Raw genomic sequence first — 21,597 nt, 5'->3', positions numbered from 1 at the left:
CCGCACATGCTAGGTGTGCTCTGTATAGATAGTAGCCCCTGAGACTCTGGTTGCCATCCAGAGGTGGCAAACAGAGGATCGTAATCCCACTACAAGAAATATGTCAACTAGTGACCTTCTGTTAGTGACCCTGGAAGAATTGGTCATAGATCTATGACCATTTGAGACCAATTGGTCAAGCTGTTCCGGGGCCTCCAAACCCTAAACCATTGCGACCATTTTGGTCAGAAAAGTCGTAATTTCCTTACACGAAATGGTCATAAAGCAAACGGTGCCGGTCCGCTGCCTTATTTCTAGTTGTTAACGACCAATATAGATGGTCATAGCCTTGTAGATTGTGGTGGGTTGTGATGACTAGGCGCCATCTCATCAGTTTTGCCTATGTGTCATGTCCATGTGTTAATTTTTGCCCTAGGTTGTGAAGCAACCTATATTTCTGTTATTCCAAAAATTCCCAAAAAATTCTCATAAATTGGTTGGATCATATCTTCACCAAATATGTCAAAAACCTTCCTGGCCTAGTTCAAAAACAACTCACCAATATTCATTTTCCTATTCTATTCAGAGTAGCACTTTGTGAAGGAAGTACCATTTGGGCATGTCCAAATGGTATCCATTTTCTACAGTGCTTTCCACTACCCAAATAACCATCCTCCACCAAATGCTAGCTCAATCCATTCATTATTTTGAGCCCAGCTTCAACATTCGTATTTATGTCCAGTGTGGTACTTTGCAAAGCAAGTACCACCTAGGCTCCTCCTTTTGAGCTGAAAATTTGTGAAGACGGTCTTCTTAGTAACTGATCATCCTCAGCCAAAACTCACGCCCATTAGCCATGTGCATTTCCCGTACCGCTAATCAAACACTTGGCTGCTTATTCATGTTTGAGCATCGATCGGTCTCCTTGTGAGAATCTTATGTTGCGATTGTCTTCCTATCACCTACCTAGGAGACCCAACCCACTAGACATGCCTAGGCCACCCAGAACACATGGCAACGCCACAGTCACGCGGTGACCACGCGACGGGCATGCGAGTTTACGCGCTCTAGAGTTGGGGCCCTCGCCCACCGTCCAAACCTCGACGTATCGCCACCAAACCATGTATTTATGATTAAATAGGTACTTATGTAACTAGAAATGATTTTTGGAAAAAATAAATGGCAAACTATGAGGCAGCTGTAGTTCAAATTTGACCCGCTTCCATCTGAATCGGCGGGAATTTGTCTTTTTCACCAGAGGTGGATCAAATTTTTTTGACACCCAACCATTTTGTCAATTATGCATTAAATATGGCCTAGTATTTTATAAAATTAATTTGGTCCAATTTTGCAACAAATATATGGTAGGTCCTTCACAAAAAAAACTCATTTTAGGCACTCGGAAAATGGAAAATGAATTTTCCGTGCAAAGAAAATGAAAACTTCCTTAGGCAACATTGTTTGGAATTCCAAGTTGCACCCTTGTGCACAATATGAGATTATTTGAATAAACTATGCCATGAATGTGGCCATAAGATTAATCATTTGGCTTGAAAGCCATGAATCTTCACGCATGATAGCTCATTTTTAAGAACACTTATTTAAAATAATTTCCGTATTACAAGTTTATTATTTTTCCTGGAAACTTGGTCACATATAATGACACAATGCGAAGATTTTCCAATTTGTTGATTTGTTTTGAATTTTTTATGCCCGTTTCAAAATGCGGTCAAAACGGCGGGCTTGACCGTTCCTAGCTAGTGGTTGAATCTTGGAATTTTTCTAGTGTTTCTCTGATTAAATAGATACTTTTGTACCTAGAAATGATTTTTGGAAAAAATAAAGATCAAACTATGAGGCAGCCGCAGTTCAAATTTGACCTGCTTCCTCCTGAATCGGCGGGATTTTGTCTTTTTCACCTGAGGTGGATCAAAACTTTTGACACCCAACCATTTTGTCAATTATGCATTAAATATGGCCTAGTATTTTATAAAATTGATTTGGTCCAATTTTGCAACTAATATATGGTAGGTCCTTCAAAAAACTCATTTCGGGCACTCGGAAAATGGAAAATGTATTTTCCGTGCAAAGAAAATGAAAACCCCCTTAGGCAACATTGTTTGGAATTTCAAGATGCACCCTTGTGGACAATATGAGATCATTTGAACAAACTATGCCATGAATGTGGCCATAAGATTGATCATTTGGCTTGAAAGTCATGAATCTTCACGCATGATAGCTCATATCTGAGAACACTCTTTTAAAATAATTTCCGTATTACAAGTTTATTATTTTTCGTGGAAATTTGGTCACATATAATGACACAATGCGAAGGTTTTCCAATTTTTTGATTTTTTTGAATTTTTTATGCCCGTTTCAAAATGCGGTCAAAACGGCGGGCTTGACCGTTCCTAGCTAGTGGTTGAATCTTGGAATTTTTTTGGTGTTTCTCTAATTAAATAGATACTTTTGTACCTAGAAATGATTTTTGGAAAAAAGAAAGAGCAAACTATGAGGGAGCCACAGTTCAAATTTGACCCGCTTCCTACTGAATCGGCGGGAATTTGTCTTTTTCACCAAAGATGGATCAAAACTTTTGACACCAAACCATTTGTTCAATTGTGCATTAAATATGGCTTAGTATTTTATAAAATTTATTTGGTCCAATTTTGCAACAAATGTATGGTAGGTCCTTCACAAAAAAAACTCATTTTGGGCACTCAGAAAATGGAAAATGTATTTTCCGTGCAAAGAAAATGAAAACTCCCTTAGGAAATATTGTTTGGAATTCCAAGATGCACCCTTATGCACAATATGAGATCATTTGAACAAACTATGCCATGAATGTGGCCATAAGATTGATCATCGGCTTGAAAGCCATGAATCTTCACGCATGACAGCTCGTTTTTGAGAACACTTTTTTAAAATAATTTTCGTATTACAAGTTTATTACTCCCTCCATTCCTAAATATAGGGTGTATAGTTTTTGGCACGGAAATTAAAGAACACACATGGAGGAAAAATTTCACAAGTTTTGGACGACATTACACATGGCTAATTGACATGAGAAAATAGAGGAGCTTGCGTGATATAAGGAAATGTAAACAAATCCCTCAAAAAATTATCCAAACGAGTGGTGCAGCGCAATACACCTTATATTTCGGATTTTTTCTCAAAAATCTATACACCTTATATCAAGGAACGGAGGGAGTATTTTTCTTGGAAACATGGTCACATATAATGACACAATGCGAAGGTTTTCCAATTTTTGATTTTTTTGAATTTTTATGCCCGTTTCAAAATGCGACAAAACGGTGGGCTTGACCGTTCCTAGCTAGTGGTTGAATCTTGGAATTTTTTTGGTGTTTCTCTGATTAAATAGATACTTTTGTATCTAATGATTTTTGGAAAAAATAAAGAGCAAACTATGAGGCAACCACAGTTCAAATTTGACCCTCTTCCTGCTGAATCGGCGGGAATTTGTCTTTTTCACGAGAGGTGGGTCAAAACTTTTGACACCAAACCATTTGGTCAATTGTGCATTAAATATGGCCTAATATTTTATAAAATTGTTTTGGTCCAATTTTGCAACAAATATATGGTAGGTCCTTCACAAAAAAACTCATTTTGGGCACTCGAAAAATGAAAAATAATTTTTTTTATCAAAAGGAAATGGAAACTCCTTAGACAACATTGTTTACCATTCCAAGATGCACCCTTGTGCAAAGTATGATATAATTTGAACAAATTATGCCATTCGAAAATGCATTCTTGTGCAAAAAATACAAGGGAAACAAATAGAATAACACAATTATATAAGCTTTGTTCTCATTGGTTGGAATGTTTGTGCCATGGATTGATGACATGGCATCCATCCATCCACCCATCCATCCCATTTATCTAAAAAAAAAAGAGAAAGAAAGAAAAATAACCCCCCACCCCCCGGGCAACCCAACCACCCAAACCCTATCCCCTTCATCGTCGCCGCCCCCAGATCCAATCTTGCCGCTCCCACTCCATCGTCCCCACCCTCCTCATCCTCTCGCCGCCGGCCTCACTCACCCCCCTCATCCTCTCCCGCATGCTCAAGCCGCTCGCCGCCACCATGTCCGCCGCCGCGGCCGCGCTCAGGGCGCAGCGGCCTCCTCCCCGCTCGCTGCCCCCCTCGCCTCCTCCAAGGCCGCCTCCTCATTCTACTCCGACGACGATGGCGGGATAGTCTAGCGTGGCCCGGCGCGGGCCTCGTCCGTCCCGACCCCCTGTCGGCGAGCTCGCCTCCTCCTCCATCCTCTACCTCTCGAGGCCACTCCGGACGGCCATGGAGCAGAGGGCCGCGGGCGGCGTTCTCCGACGGTCTCTCAGGCTCGGGCTGCCGAGAACCGTGAGGGCCCTGAGCACCAGCGCCACTACGCCGGCCGCGGCGGCGGAGGGAGAGGCGGCGGCCAATGCGAGAAGGAACAAGAAGAAGAACCTATTCGACGTGGCGCAGTTCCTACCGGACTGGGGCGTCGGCTACAGGCCGCCAAGACCACCTGGCGCGACGTCTCCAACCAGATCACCAAGATCAACCTCTACAAGGTCACCATCGCCACCATCCATAACAATCTCTGCAGAGGAGGAAATTGATCTCTCGTGTTCATTTCCGTGACTTCACTGTGATTTCTTGATCTCTATATGTATTGATGCAGGATGGCCGCCACGGGAAGGCGTGGGGGATTCGGCACAAGGACGGTGAGTCCTCGCCCCCCTGCTCACTGTCCGTTAATTTATTGGATTGGTGGAGTGTAAGAGAACTGATAGAGTGTGTCGAATAGTAGAGCATGAATGGCCCCTCTGGATGGAGATTGCAGATTGTTGTGTGCACCAAGCTCTGTTTCGGTTTCGGTTGCAGATTGTTGCTCTCAAATTAATTTGGTTGTGCCAGAATCTGTCTGATTTCGATAGCATTGTCAGAATGGTTTATAGTGTCCTGGCTAATTTTTTAAGGCATCATTATGTTTCCTCGGTCAAACACTTCATCTGGATAAAAGAAGCAGAGAACATGTAACAATTATTTACCAGGTTTGAAATGCTTTATCCATTGCATCACTAGGCCACGCCAAAACATTTAGTTGTTTGATGTACCAATTTATTCTTCCTTTTTTATGTCTGTACCAAGATAAATCATGTTTTCCCTGCTGTTTGCAAAAGTCACGGCATGGTTACTACCCCAATTGATCTAACTTGCATCTGTATGTTTCTCTTGCAGGCGTGCAAGCAGCCGGCATTCCGATAAGAATCAGTAGGGTTAACAAACGTGGTTGGAAGTACATAAAGGCGCCGTTGGAAGATATCCCTGGAGCAGAGCCGCCATCCGTCACCGCTGCTTAGTCAGTTACCCAGCTAGATATTTAGCAGGCTGCAAAACTGGTCCCTGCGGAAGCTTAGTGCCGAAACTATTCAGAAGGTTGGCTGATCTGCCATCTCCACCATTTCATAATTCTCCTCTGTCTCTGCAAGGGGTTAAACATGTGTGGTAATTAGTTACACCTGTCACTTGTGTTCTGCACTTGTTGAATAAAGGACTTCAATTTGTAGTACTTGTGTTAGCTTTGTTCCTGTGATATAAATGTTTTCAATTTGTAGTACTTGTGTTAGCCGAGCATCTAGTCCCTGAGGAGAAACGACATCCCCTGTTTGTGGGCGATTCACTTGGCTATATTTACAGCCAATCTCCTAGTTGCATTTATTTACTGTTGTTGCTATGCCATCGTGATGACACATTCGTTCATGTTGCATTGCTATTGATTTTGTTCCAGGTTAATCATTACAGCCAATCACCTAGTTGCATAAAGAAAGTTCAGCAAGTTCTGTGGCTAGCATTTTTCTTTCCATAGAACTGAATATCGCGGATATAACTGTTCAGTCAGTCTGTCTTAGTAGTAGCTACTGAAAACCGACTCGCATTGCTTCATGGAAATCTCTCACGGTCACAGTGAAGAACTCTACTTGTACAACCAAAATTGATTCAAATCCTACGTATCTAGAACTGCATCTTCACATTCTTTAGTGCAGCCATGTAGTAGCACTGTAGTAACCTTCTAGATCAGTTCATTTAGTGATTTTATCCGGGGAGTTCATCTTGTAATCTATTTAGATCATGAAGTTTCTAGGACAGTTGCCTGCCTGCTTGTATGATAGGCGTCACCTTTCGTGTATGAAAGAAACAAGTTGATCCGGTTCCTTAGGTGACCAAGGCATATTCCAGTCCAGCATCTATTAAACTTTGTATGCTGAATTTAAATTGGCTGTCACTATATACTTAGGAGGCAGTGACATAACAATATATGCCTATGCAGATTTATACATTGTTAAAATGGAGGCTTGGGAAGAACTATTTTCTTTGTAGTAATAAGTCAGGAGTTGTTTGTTGCTTCAGTAGGGTGTCATACATTATAATCATCAACTCATGTCGTCTGGGATCAAACATAGCTTTGAATTTACAAGAGTAAAGATTTATGTGAGAAGTACAAACCATGTTCAATTTTAACTAGTACAAAAATTATGCCCCTGCTATAGTGATACATTCTGTACTACACTGTTGCTTCTGTTTGCTTGCTTGATTACCTCTCTAAGGCAGCTTCGTTTTGTTCTTCTTCTTCATGTGCTACTTGCAGCATCAAGGGGATCTTCGACCGCTACCAGCAGGCCATCGGGACCAGCCTGTGGACCGAGCAGTATGAGGTTGGCTGCTGCTTCTCTATCTTGCCTCCATCCATCTTTTTCTTTAGCTGTATCACTTTCTCCATTCTTTGATGTGGCTAATTTGCTTCGGTTTGATATCATCTAGATCTAACTAGTTTGTACTTAGTCACTAGTTTGTATCCATCTTCGGTTTGTTATTTCTTCTAGTTCTGCTACTAGTTGTTGTGTACTCCTAGTGCTGTAGTAATACGGAAATATTAATGCTCAAATATGATGATCTGGCCTGCAGCGCACCTACAGTTTTCATTTCTATGATCAGTTTAGAGAGTTGCACATGTCAGTATATTGTATACTAAAAAATCCTAGCTAGTGAGAACATTTTAGTCACTCCATGAACGCATACTGGTTAGTGTTAGTCATACTATTTATGTACATCTCATTTGCTATCAATTCTTGCTTATAAGTTATTGGATCCCTCATTGGCTACTATTTGATGTTCTGTACACATTCTTATTCTTATATGTTCATTCTTGTTTTTTGCACAGGTGAAGTGCGAATCCAAGTTCGAAGCTGTGAAGCATATCAACAAAGACTAGCATATTATGTGTTGTAAATGTAGGCAGTAGTAGGCTTATCTAGGCTGTAGTATACTGTAACGTTTGTAATAGACTAGTGCCGTGTTGTTTTGGACGAATTTCATTTGCCATTTGGATTGTTTGAAATAATGATTGTGTATGTGATTTGAATACCCGTCAAATGGAAACCTGACTAGGGGGTCCAAGTTCTAATGGTTGTTTGATAGATTTTGAAATTTTTGATGTGTGGGATCAATTTTGTGATAAGCATGGCAAGTGGGACCAATCTGATTGGTGGGACCAGTGGCAAAAAAAAGGATGAAAATGAAAAATTAGTAAAAGGCTGCATCTTAGAAAAAAAAGGCCGAATTAATGGCCCAAGCCCATGAGCTAGTGAAAATTAACAAGAAAAAAATACATTAAAAAGGCCGAATTGTTGGGCTAGGCCTATGTAGAAAATTGAATTGGACCGGGCTGAATCTTGTGCCACATCAGCTTGCCACGCTGGATGCCTACGTGGCCTGGGGAGGTTGCTAGTGACCAAAACGCCACAGTAGACGTATTTTGGTCATAAACGTCTACGACTATTCCAGAAGAAAGGTCGCTATAGTCAGTTTAGGACCGCCAACTTTTGACCTTATGTTTTTGGTCACAAAAAGGTCACAAATTGAAAACAGTGACCATTCAGTGACCAATAGTGCTGGTCACAAGTTGACATATTTCTTGTAGTGTCCCAGGTAATAATCGCGCTGCTTTTATGTGCAGGTGGCTGATTGTTCGGCGGCTGACCGGACTGCTGATTTTGCCGAACTGAAGCAGCAGCTTGACGTGGCGGATGCCGACATCGTGCTTGTTAACAAGCGGCTTGACGATGCCCGGGGTATGTATGTTTAGCTTGTCAGTAAATGGTAAGAGGAGCATTATGCTAGTATCTATAATATACTGTGACTGCAGATGGAGCTGCTGCCATAGAGACCCTTCAGGCGGAGCTTGCCCGAGCCAAGAAACAAGCTCGAATAAGTGATGCGGCCGCCCTGAAGGCGGTCGAAGAGTTAAGAGCCGAACTGGCTGCTCATCGCCAGAGCGAGGAAAGGATAACCAAGATGGCTGTTGAGCTGAAAGATGCCGCCAACCACTATGAGCTCCTTGAAAAGGACAGCCAAGCGAGAGCGGCCGACCTGAAGAAGGCCCTGGAGGCAGCCAAGGAAACCCGCTCTGAAATGAGAGGGATAAGGGAGGAGCTTCGTGAAGCCGGAGATATCACAGCTGGGAGGCCCTATTTGTTGTGGATGAAGTTCGGAGATCCGAAGTATGCCCCTATGGATCAGTTGTGGAGTGCTGCAGACGCGTATGCGGACCTGGCAAAGAGTGCTGCTGATGCGACTGAGTTTTACAAAGATCGGAAAGACCATAAGGTAGAGAGGTTATTCTGGTCGCAATTCAGTGCCCCAACGCGTCCGCTGCCGTTGAATGAAAGGATGGTCGCATGGGCCGAGCTCCACAGGTTGTCCGGGCTTGCTATGAGGTCTGTCATGGATCATCTTTGGCCACGGGGACCAAGGCCGAACACTTATTTTGGATTAGTGCAACAATTCCTTGGTGCTGTGTGGCATATCGATGTTGTGAAGAGGTCGGCGTGCATAGAGGCTGCGCGGATGGCTCTTGCCCGTGTTAAAACATACTGGGCAGGGGTGGAAACCACCACTATTGCAACCCAGGGTCCAGCGGAAGGCCAAGACCCGGCCGAGCACTATTTTGAAGAAGTCTTAGAAGGCGCCCGTTTAATAGAGGCTCAGTGCTCGAAGAGTGCCATGTTCAAGTGACATGTATCTCAATTGTAAAAACAATGCTATTTTGATTATAAAGGCTATGTTTATACTTTTGCCCGAAAGTATTATAGTACCTCCTGTGCGGCCGTTTATGTATGTATATAACCTGAAAGTTTGCAGTCGTCGGCTTCAGCCGCCACGCATATAATGCGGGGGTGTTCGAGAAAACGCGTAGTCACACTTTATCCAACATCTTGGTCCGTTAAGGAGGTGGTAGCGCCGCGAACCAGGCAATCAGACTATATAGCTTTAACACTTTCACTTAGCTGTAGGAGTTTGACGGTGGGGCTACTATATAGCCCCTGGTACTTCCGCGTTCACCCGAATATGGTGCACGTACGTACATGACCGGGAAATCGGTCCTTCATTAATGCAGAGGAATCGTGAAGATTCTCCTGAGTCATCAAGTGGTTGACCAGTCTCGTGATGTATCATGACAGTCAGTTTTCGGCTTTCTCTACTGAGGTGCTCATCCAGATAAACCAGGCACAATCGCAGTAGTTCTCCCAGTGCCGCCTTAGCCGATAGAGTGGAACGTAAGGTAGAAAAACACGGGAGCAGGGCAAACCCAACATTTGACCAAAGACATGATTCGAAGCTGATGCATATAAGGCCAAACTCGCGGCGCCGAACACTCCCTAAGGTATTCGGACTTTACTACATATACTTGGCTGAATAACCCCCTCGATAATAAGCCCTGAGTTTCCAGGTATGTGCATTAGTCTGGTGTGACAAAAATGCCAACAACGCCAGTATCCCTCCCGGTTGTGTTAAGTTTCCGGAGGGGAAGAAGCAACAAGAGACATTAAAAAAGGTTTACGCTGGGTCTTAATCTAAAGAGAAACCTTTGAGCGGGGCCCTGCTGCACGTCTGCGCCTTTATCTCCGTTGTGCCGTATCCTGGAAGGGTGTAGCACGATGATCATCTGTAAAAAGGAAAAACCCAGGTGAAAGACTTCGTGCGGAGAGTTGGTTAATTTGAATGAACCATGAAAATGCAATATGTTATTGTATTAATAGGGTCGAGCCAAACTATGGGCTTCTCTTTTTTTTGCGAGCAGTCCCTAGCACCACTTATGGGGGTATCCCAGCTGGGTTGTTACATCTGGTGGAGCACCGGACTCGTCTAACCGTGTCCGTGGTCTTGACGACCGGCCGTTTATTCTGGTTGGAGGGGCCGCTCAGTGTTCGGCTGTTAGAGCCGCCACATATTCTTCCGCATGTAAGGAACGCTATGTATTTTCGCTAACTGTGATGACGCCACGTGGACCGGGCATCTTAAGTTTAAGATAGGCGTAGTGTGGTACTGCATTAAAACAAGCGAATGTCGTTCTTCCAAGTAGTGCGTGATAGCCGCTTCAGAATGGAGCGATGTCGAAGATTAGTTCTTCGCTTCTGAAGTTGTCGGGAGAACCGAATACAACCTCTAGTATTAGAGAGCCTGTGCAGCGGGCCTCGACGCCTGGTATCACTCCTTTAAAGGTAGTGTTGCTTTGGCTGATTCTTGACAGGTCTATCCCCATTTTGCGGACAGTGTCCTGATATATCAGGTTAAGACTACTGCCGCCGTCCATAAGGACTCGAGTGATATGGTATCCATCAATTATTGGGTCGAGCACCAAGGCAGCTGATCCTCCGTGCTGGATACTAGTCAGATGATCCCTGCGATCAAAAGTGATCGGGCGGGCCGACCAGGGATTGAATTTGGGGGCAACGTGCTCCACAGCGTATATGTCTCGGAGTGCGCGTTTGCGCCTTCTCTTTGGAATGTGAGTTGCGTAAATCATATTCACTGTTTTGACTTCTGTTGGGTATTTTTTCTGTCCCCCAGTGTTTGACTGGCGAGGCTCATCCTCGTCTTCACTTGGTGTCTCCCTCCCCTTGTGTTTGACATTTAACTTGCCGGCTTGCTTGAAAACCCAGCACTCTCTGTGGGTGTGATTTGCAGGTTTTTGGGGGTGCCATGAATCTTACATAGTTTGTCTAGAATCTTATTTAGGCTGGACGGTCCATCTCTGCTGCCTTTAAATGGCTTCTTCCGTTGACCGGGTTGAGAGCCCCTGAATCCGGCGTTGACCGTCTTGTTATCTGGGTTGTCTTCATTGTTTTGACGCTTGTTTTTATTGCGTCGCGGCTTCCCATTGCCATCTCTGACTTCGGATGTGCCTGGGTCACTGGTGCCACTACGGGCCAACCAACTGTCCTCGCCCACGCAAAAGCGGGTCACGAGGCTTGTTAAGGCTGCCATTGTCCTTGGCTTTTCCTGGCCGAGGTGTCTAGCAAGCCATTCGTCCCAGACACTGTGCTTCAAGGCCGCTAAGGCTTCGGCGTCCAGGCCATCGACGATTTGATTCTTCTTAGTAAGAAATTTGTTCCAAAGTTTTCGGGCTGACTCTCTGGGCTATTGAATTATGTGACTTAAGTCGTCTGCATCCGGAGGTCGGACATAGGTCCCTTGAAAATTGGCCCTAAAAGCATCCTCAAGATCTTCCCAACTTCCAATTGAGTTTTCAGGGAGGCTTTTCAACCAGTGCCGAGCTAGTCCTTTCAACTTGAGGGGTATGTATTGTCACATCCCTAGCTTCTGGTAATGCTCTAGGTTAGCTTCATGTGTGCATCATGTTTAAATTCTGAAACTTGAACTGAGGAATTTTGGAAGCCTCAAAAACTTAAATAAAAGAGGGGCAAAAACCCTAGAAATCTCATCCATTGCTCCAAAATGCTCTTCTTAAATGTTTGATAATTTCTGGTAAGGGTTCTGGTCCCAACCAAAATATTGAACATTTTTAAGGAATTATTTTTGGGACTTTGGATTTAATTCATTAGCTATTTGAATTTGAATTATATTCATATAATTAGAATATAATTTAAATACCCCTGAAATATTTTATAAGCTTTTGGAAAAGTCCATCTAGCAATATAAAATATTCAGAGGAGTTTTTGGCATTGTTTGAATTATTTTTAAAATTCAAAACAGTGGCAAAATAAATTAATAAAACAAACAGAACAGAAAAATTAAAAAAAAGGGAGAGAAGGAACTACCTAGGCCACTTACCCGCAGCCCAACTAGCGCCCCCACCTGGCCCAGCAATGCGGCTGAGGCCCAGCCCAGCTCCCCACCGTCTTCAACCTCTGCCAGTAGGCAGAGGCGTGTCGACGCGCCCGCGCCCGAGCACCACCTCCTGCTTCCACCTCCTACTGCCCCCTCATCGCCCTGGACTCCCTCCGCGACGCCACGCACTCCCCCTCGACCGCCCCTCTCTCTCTGGACCCCCTCCTCCTCCTCTGCTCTCCCTCCCTCTCGTCACCAAACGCACCTGAGAGCGCCGCTCGCCGTAGCCATGACCACCGGCCACCCCTCGTCCCGTGGCCGTGCCCAGTAGCTCCGCAATCGAGCACCACATCCCCAAGCTGAAGGAAACGAGCCGGAGGGCTTTGCTTCGTCGCCATCGCCGTCGTCTTCTACCTCGGACCCGCCGGCCATCTTCGTCAAATTCGCCGGCTCCGGACCGTCCCCGACCTCGCCGAGCATCCCCTCGTCATCGCCGTGAGTCACTGACCCTCTCCCCTAACTCAGCATGCTCCCCTCCGTGCCGTAGCGCCATTCCCCACGAGCACCGAAGCCACCGTCCGCCATTGCTGCTGCACGCATAGCCTCCGTGCTCCCCTGGCCTCATTGCTGCTGCACGCATAGCCTCCGTGCTCCCCATGACTAGCATGTGCTGCCCAGCCTCTACATTTGCTCACTGATGCACCGTAGCGACGCGCCCGAGCACCACCGAACACCATCGCCGCCAAAGCTCGTCGCCGGCATGAGTTCCGGCGACCCCACGACCTCCCACTTGGTCCTCTGGATGCGCGAGAGCAAGGGCCATCCCCTGGTGCCCTCAGCGCGCCAAGCTGACGCCTCTAGCGCAAGTCCGGCGTGCCCCCGCCGTGTCCTGTGGTCGCCGCCGGCTGGTCTCCGGTGACGCCGACGTGGCGCACTTACTTAGTCGCTAATGACCCTGCTAACAGCCCTATCTCTCACTGACATATGGGCCCCACGCCCTTAACTAACCACAGTTAACCCCTGTTTAGTTTAAGTTAACCACAGTGGCCCCACGCGTCGGAGTTGACCTAGCTGATGTGGCCGTTGACCGGTCCCACCTGTCAGTGAGCTAAGCAGCCCTGTGACACTGACGTGTGGACCCCACATGTCAGGTTTGACCCTGACCGACCCCTGTTGACTTGCTGACATCATGCCAACGTCATGCTGATGCAGTAATGTTTTCTGGATTTAATTTAATTCTGAAATTCCAGAAAATGCCTAAAACTTCAATAAATCATAGAAAATTAACCGTAACTCCAAATTAAATAATTTATATATGAAAAATTATCAGAAAAATTCAAGGAATCCATCTGTACCATTTTCATGCATGTTAGAACAACTTATAGCTGCTGTTTAGCACAAATCAATTAAATGGCATTTAAATAATCACATATGGAGTTTGAATTTGAATCTTGGATTCAAACCAGCTTCATTTAATCTGGTTTTAGTTGCATTAGCTCAAAACACATTCATTTTGCCATGTCATGATCATGCATCATATTGTGCATTGCATTGATTGTGTTCCCTTCTGTGTTGCCGGTATTTGTCCCCTCTCGATAGACGTGATACTGATGATGTGATCGTTGACACTGATGAAGACTCAATGTTATCTTCAGAAGTGCCAGGCAAGCAAAACCCCCTTGTTCATTCCGATACAATCCTACTCTCTCGCTCCTGCTCTCTTTTACTGCATTAGGACAACAACGATTCATCTGTTACTTGCTGCGGTAGCTGAACCCCTTTATCCTTTGCATGACCTGTCATTGCCACAGTAAATAGATGAAACCCACTAGCATGAGTAGGAGTTGTTTGAGCCCTGTTGTGCCTACTCATTCATGTTTGTTTGTCATGCCTGCTACTGCTTAGAGTTGAGTCAGGTCTGATTCATCGGGGATGAATCAGAGGCGTGTGAACATGTCCTACTGTGTGTGCGCTAAGTGTGTGAACACGATTTGGTAAAGGTAGCGGCGAGAGGCCATGTAGGAGTACATGGTGGGTTGTCTCATTGCAGCCGTCCTCAGGAACTGAGTTCTGTGTTTGTGATCCATGATTCAGCTACTACCACGCATTGGGCCCGAAACCAATGGACCCTCTCGGCTTCTTGATCACCCTTGTCCTCTGTCCAGGAGTTGCAAGTAGTTTCTGGTGTTTGTAGTATGCTGGAGGCCGTGCGCAGCGCTGACCGTAGGGGTGGGCTGTGATGCGGTAGGCACGTGGCACGGTGTACCGGGCGCCCGTTTGGTGTCTCGGGAACCCTGTTCACATCGTTTGGGGCTGTGAGCGAAACTCCGGCCGGATCTCCTCATGGATGGAACCCGAATAGGCGATAAACCTGGACTAGAGACTTGAGTGTTTAGGTAGGCCGTGGCCGACACCCACGTTGGGCTTCCGCTTGAAGGTTGCCGAGTACATGTCGTGTAAACGGCGGTAAGTGGTGAGAGCATGTGTGAAGAAGTACACCCCTGCAGGGTTAACATCATCTATTCGAATAGCCGTGTCCGTGGAAAAGGACTTCTGGGTTGCTTATATCAGTTCATAGACAAGTGGAAGTGGATACTCTAAAATACGCAAGATAAGCGTGAGTGCTATGGATGGCGTTCTCGTAGGGAGACGAGAGCGGATCCATAGTGGTGTATTGATATGGTGAATATGTGGACTCGTGTGCGCCACCTCAAAAGAGTTACTTGCAGTCGTAGTTCAGGTTAGCCACCGAGTCAAAGCTGGCTTGCTGCAGTCAAACCCCTCCACCCCTTGTTGATAATGATGCATATGTAGATAGTTCTGATGTAAGTCTTGCTGGGTACATTTGTACTCACGTTTGCCTATTTTATGTTTTTGCAGAGAGACTTCAGTCTCACTAGTAGTTCCGCTTGGACTTCGACGTTTAGCTTGATACCTCAGCTACGATCTTGTGCCCTCGGCAGGATCTGATAGATAGTCAGGCTTCTCAGCCTTTTTCATTTATAGATGTCTGTACTCAGACATGATAGCTTCCGCTTGTGCTTTGACTTGTATGCTCTGATTGTTGGGTCATGAGACCCATGTTTGTAATGTCTCGCTCCTCGGAGCCTATTGAATAAACTACTGAGTCGTAGAGTCATTTTGTGATGCCATGTTGTATTGCACATATCGAGCATATTGTGTGTATGTTATTGAAATGCTTGGTATGTGTGGGATCTGACTATCTAGTTGTTTATCTTTAGTAGCCTCTCTTACCGGGAAATGTCTCCTAGTGTTTCCACCGAGCCATGGTAGCTTGCTACTGCTCCGGAACACTTAGGCTGGCCGGCATGTGTCCTTCTTCGTTCCTGTGTCTGTCCCTTCGGGGAAATGTCACGCGATGAATACCGGAGTCCTGTTAGCCCGCTACAGCCCGGTTCACCGGAGTCCTGCTAGCCCAGTGCTACAGCCTGGATTCACTCGTTGATGACCGACACGTTCGATGCTGGGTCATGGATGCCTGTCCCTGTAAGTCTGTGCCACTTTGGGTTTACGACTAGCCATGTCAGCCCGGGCTCCTTATCATATAGATGCTAGCGACACTGTCATATACGTGTGCCAAAAGGCGCAAACGGTCCCGGGTAAAGGTAAGGCGACACCCGTGGGAATACCGTGCGTGAGGCCGCAAAGTGATATGAGGTGTTACATGCTAGATCGATGTGGCATTGAGTCGGGGTCCTGACAGGTATTTAATGGCATGGAGATTGTCTCTGCGGGCCATGTGGATGTGAAGGATAAAGTCCTCAATCCAGACCTTAGGGTCTGTCGTTCTGTCATATGCCTCTATATTCACGGGTTTAAATCCCTCCGGAAATTCATGGTCCAGCACCTCATCGGTGAAGCACAGGGGGTCTGCAACACCCATGTATTTGGACGTGTCGTGGCATGCTGTCGACGGTCGTTGTGTTCAGTTCTGATTCCTAGCTGGTATTCGATCAATGTGATTGTTTTGGTAGCTCTGATCATGTGCTGAAGCGCACTTCCTAGATCCATATATGGACCTGGCCATACCGGACTTTTTGTCCAGGAGCTCACGTAAATCGTGTGCTGACTTGTGTGTGGCATCATTAGTCGTCCTATTGTGGCCACGGGGTGGTTAGTCAGGCTGATCGCCGTTTTCGGCTGAATGGGCTCTATGGCCTCGTCGTCGAATTTGAGCTGCAGCTTGCACTTTGGATAGCTCTTTGTGTGGCGATCGCCACCGTATTTCTCTGCAGTGTCAAGCACTTTGTTCCATCTACGGTTGAGCATGTCCTACGCAACCTTAAGCCTTTGCTTCTGCTTCTTTAGGCTCCTTGCGGTGGCAATAAGCCTTCTGTGGAGGTTCTCTTGTTCCAAGTGTTTTCTGGGATGATGAGTGCATCATCGTCCGGACTATTCTCCTCTCCGGAGACAGGTTGATGAATTTTACCCTCGGGATCGGCGTCATCTGACATCGGCTCCGGACTATGTTCACCGTCCCCTGGCTCATCCTACTCCATCGCTGGGTCCATGGGGTCATCGTTTCCTTTGGAGTCGACCGGGGTATTATTCTTTCTTGTGCTGTTGTCGTTGTTTTTACTATGGCGGGATTTAGAGTGGCGCCTACGGCGTCACTTTGGTGGCTTATCGAGGGGATTATCCTTCGTTGCATCATCACCGTCGCCTTGTTTTGGCGTGTCCACCATATATATATCATATGATGAGGTGGCAGTCTAGCCCCAGTGGGCGGTGGTTCCTGTTCTTCTCCTGCGTCATCGTAAATACCGTCGACGTCTTCGGAGTCGAAATCGAGCATGTCGGTTAAGTCATCGACAGTGGTTATGATGTGGGTGGTGGGTGGGGAACGAATTTCTTTGTCGTCCGCTTCCCACTCGAGACGGACATAGTTCTGCCAAGAGTCTCCCGACAAGGAAAGATACCTTAATGAATTTAGCACATCACCCAAGGGTGAGTGCTCAAAAATATCCGCGGAGGTGAACTCCATGACCGGTGCCCAATCAGATTCGATAGACACGGACGTATGCGGATCGGATCTTGCAGTCAGAGACAAGCCCGGGGGTCCAACGATACCGAACTCATAGGAGGTGGGGTCAGTGTTCGGCTCCAAGGCTGATGAGTGTGCGGCCTCCGTGACGGGGTCCATCCACCCGTCCTCGGATGGCACAATCTGCTCCAGATTGATTCCCGGGGCCGCCGCAGGCACGATCTCCCAAACACTGTCCGATGGCAGATCTAAGTCATGCTCGTCGTGACTGTTTGACGCACCTGACACGGGCTCGAATCCGTCGAAGATCAAGTCTCCGCAGATGTCGGCAGTATAGTTCAAGCTTCCAAACCTGACCCGATGGCCAGGGGTGTAGCTACGGATCTGCTCCAGATGGCCAAGCGAGTTGGCCCGTAGTACGAAGCCGCCAAATACGAAGATCTGTCCTGGGAGGAAAACCTCGCTTGGACCGCGTCGTTGAAGATGATTGAAGGAGCCATCAAGCCCTATCGCGACGGCACAGTGGAACTCTCAATGAAAGCACCAATGTTGGTGTCAAAACCGGCGGATCTCGGGTAGGGGGTCCTGAACTGTGCGTCTAAGGCTAATGGTAACAGGAGGTGGGGGACACAATGTTTACCCAGGTTCGGGCCCTCTCGATGGATGTAATACCCTACTTCCTGCTTGATTGATCTTGATGATTATGATTGTTGTTGTCCTACGGACTAAACCCTCCGGTTTATATAGACACCGGAGGGGGCTAGGGTTACACAGAGTTGGTTACAGAGAAGGAGATCTACATATCGAAATTGCCAAGCTTGCCTTCCACGCAAAGGAGAGTCCCATCCGGACATGGGACGAAGTCTTCAATCTTGTATCTTCATAGTCCAACAGTCCGGCCAAAGTATATAGTCCGACTATCCGAGGACCCCTTAATCCCGGACTCCCTCAACGACACACAACTCAGTTCTATTTTTTGTTTTCATTAATCCTATATCTGAATTTTCTCCCACTTTCTTTTTCGATGTAAACTGAGTTTTCTCCCAGTACTTTTCCCTAGAACCAACTCAAGTGTCCCACGTCTAGCCTAAAAAATAATAATCCCCCACGTACTATTAACTCATCAAATTTAAATGATATTTTATTTCGTAAGTTGAAAGTTCTTACAAAATAATAATAATAATTGTTTATATATAACTTGGCAAGTTAACTCCTAGTGATTGCATACATAAGCTTGCAAAGATTTTACTGACCAATGCAGTAATAGACGTGCAATCATGTGTTTATGTTTTTATAACATTTCTCCGTCTAGCCCAACATGATATTTTCACCCAGCCCAGCAAGTCCGCGGATTTCAAGAAAAAAATGCAAATGGGCTTTAAATTCTACCATATATATAAACGGGCTGCATATATGCTACATCATTGTTTCACCCAGCCCACCAAATGGACTAAAAAACAAATGGACTGGCTGACATATGGGCTAGTAGGTCGAAGCCTAAGAAGACATTGGATTTACATCCAACGGCCGACATTCTCCTTCAATCTCTCGTCTTCTTCTCCCAGCGCTGCTGGGACCGCCTGCTCTAGCCTTCGGCGTCCAGCGACTTTGTTTTGCGCTCCTCAGCGAAACGCTACCCCACCGACGGCCAGGCCATCCCTCCACTCCACACCTCCTGTTATTCTCTGTCGAGTGTAGGCCCACCCCGCACCCAAACCACTCAAGTTTCCCACTCCTCTCCATCTGCGACTCCACTGCCGCGTCTTCCCATCTCTGGGTCATTCCAGTCTGGGGCCTCACCGCCGTCCACCGCCTCAGTGCACTCGGCGCGGTGTGGTCAACATACGAGAGTCATCGGAAGAGGACTGTACGTGGATAGGCCTGACGGATGGGACCCACGAGGTCCATTGTCGCACGCAAGGAAAGTTCCTCCTTATTACGCACTGTACATGGACTATATGTGGGAAGGGCTTCTGTATTTCACGAAAAAAACACCCCCCCCGCTAACAGGTCGGACCCACCAGCTATATCTTTGCACGCAAGGAAGTGCCTCCTTATTACGCACAAAAAATGAATACCCCCTGCTAGCTGGGACCCACCATAGTGGGTGGCTGACTTGTGGGCCTACTAAGTTGACGGGGACGGAGGGCTTTGTCAACTTAGTCAATATGAACAATTCTAGCTCTAGTGACCGTACGATGTCCATCCAACGGCCATAGTGCTTCTTCAACCTCTGGTCTTCTTGCTCCAGCCGCCCAAAGCAGCGCCAGTCGTGTCGCGTGCTCCTGCCTCTCGTGGCCGGCTGTGATGCCGCGGAGGCCTCACCGCCCCCTACTACTCCCACCGCTGGCCTAGGGCATCCCTCTACTCACCCACAACCCCTGTTATTCTACGGTGACGGCAGCCTCACACCGCAGCCGAACCAGTGAACCCTCGTACTCCTCTCCGCGTGGGCATCCAATGTCGCGTCTTCCCTGGCTCCACGTCGTCCCCTTCCTAGGCCTCGCCGTCGTCCACCGCCTTGGTGCTCTCGACGCGGCGTGGTTTTGGTCAACGACCGACTTCCATCGGAAGAGTACTGTACATGGAGAGGCTGACAGCTGGGTCCACGGCCACAGCCCAATTTTTTTGTGATTTGCCAAGTAAGTCGCTTTGTCAGGCCAGTTAGGCTGCAAATCTTTCAAGACGAGGAGAGCTTCATTTGGCTGGCCGAGAAAATGGCCTATCAGTAATGGGAAATGGGATGTACATTTTTAAAACACATCAAACCAGCAATTAGTTTCAAATTTCTTTTTTTCATTTCGAGATTTTAAATTGCATTGATTTTATGCGTGGACAATTTGTTGGATTTTATATTGATATACATTTATTTTTAAAATCAGTTTGAATGTGACTCGAAATTTCGGGATTAAAAACAGTTCGGACCACACTGAAATATGCAAAATTTCATATAATTTTTTAACCGTGGCCACAATATGGGCTGTAATGCTAACAAAAAGAATATGGGCTCCAAAAAAACCTTAAGAATTAGCAAATGGGCTGTAAATTATTAGAAATAATGGCAGATGGGCTGTATGTTGTTTTCCACAGATTTGAGGCTTTCCTAAAAAAAGGTTGACGCACAAGCAGTGACTGTTGGATTTCCATCCAACGGCCGTTGTGCTTCTTTAATCTCTGCTCTTACTGCTCCAGCCGCTCAAACAAGCGCCAGCGGGACTGCCTGCTCCCTCCTCCCCGCTGCCGGTTGTGCTGCCGCGCAGGCCTCACCACCCCACCGTACTCCCATCGCTGGCCTAGCCATCCCTCTACTCACCCACACCTGCTGTTATTCTCTGGCGACGGCAGACGAACCAGTAAACCCTCGTACAGTCGTACTCCCCTCCGCGTGGGAAACAACTGCCGAGTCTTCCCTGCCTCCGTGTCGTTCCCTTCCTAGGTCTCGCCGTCGTCCACCTCCCTGGTGCTCTTAGCGCGGCCTGGTCAACGTGGTCAACGACCGACATGCATCTGAAGTGGACTGTATGTGGAGAGGCTGACAGCTGGGTCCACGGCCGCACACAAGGAAATGCCTCCTTATTACGCACAAAATAATGATTCCTCCACCTGACATCTGGGACCCACCGAAAGGGCCTATGTATTTTGCAAAAAAAACGTTACCGCCACTAACTGCTTGGACCCACCAGCTATATCTTCGCATGCAAGGAAGTGCCTCCTTATTATGCACAAAAAAAATGAATACTCCCCCTGCTAGCTGGGACCCAGTATAGTGGTAGGCTGACTTGTGGGCCTACTAAGTTGACGGGGACGGAGGGCTTTGTCAACTTAGTCAATATGCATGATTCTAGCTCCAGTGACTGTACGATGTCCATCCAACGGCCGTAGTGCTTCTTCAACCTCTGGTCTTCTTGCTCCAACCGCCCAAACCAGCGCCGGCGTGCCTCGTGCTCCTGCCTCCCGTGGCCGACTGTGATGCGGCAGACGCCTCACCGCCCCCTACCACTCCCACCGCTGGCCAGGCCATCCCTCTACTCACCCACACCCGATGTTATTCCGCGGCGACGGCAGCCTCACACCACAGCAAACCAGTGAACCCTCATACTCCTCTACGCGTGGGCATCCACTGCCGCGTCTTCCCCGGCTCCTCGTCGTCCCCTTCCTAGGCCTCGCCGTCGTCCACCGCCTTGGTGCTCTCGGTGCGGCGTGGTCAACGTGGTCAAGAAACGACTTCCATCGGACGTGGACTGTATGTGAAGAGGCTGACAGCTGGGTCCACGGCCGCAGCAAGGGAGTGCCTCCTTATTACGCGCAAAATAATTATTCCTCCGTCTGACAGCGGGGACCCACCGGATGGGCCAGCGTATTTCACGAAAAAAACATTTCCGCCTGACTGCTGGGACCCACCAGCTACATCTTCGCATGCAAGGAAGTGCGTCTGGGCAAAAAAAATGATTCGCCCCCCTGACTGCTGGGACCC

At 47.1% G+C, this 21,597-nt stretch overlaps 1 pseudogene; it reads left to right on the top strand.

The window, feature by feature from the left end:
• The first annotated feature begins 3,928 nt into the window (after positions 1–3,928).
• LOC123044682 (uncharacterized) lies at positions 3,929–5,615 on the top strand (annotated as a pseudogene).
• The last annotated feature ends 15,982 nt before the right edge of the window (positions 5,616–21,597 follow it).

The sequence above is a fragment of the Triticum aestivum genome, chromosome 2B, assembly GCF_018294505.1.
Source record: "Triticum aestivum cultivar Chinese Spring chromosome 2B, IWGSC CS RefSeq v2.1, whole genome shotgun sequence".
In the NCBI taxonomy this organism is placed as follows: domain Eukaryota; kingdom Viridiplantae; phylum Streptophyta; class Magnoliopsida; order Poales; family Poaceae; genus Triticum; species Triticum aestivum.
The sequence above is the reverse complement of the archived record's forward strand: the minus strand, read 5'-3'. Positions and strand labels throughout refer to the sequence as shown.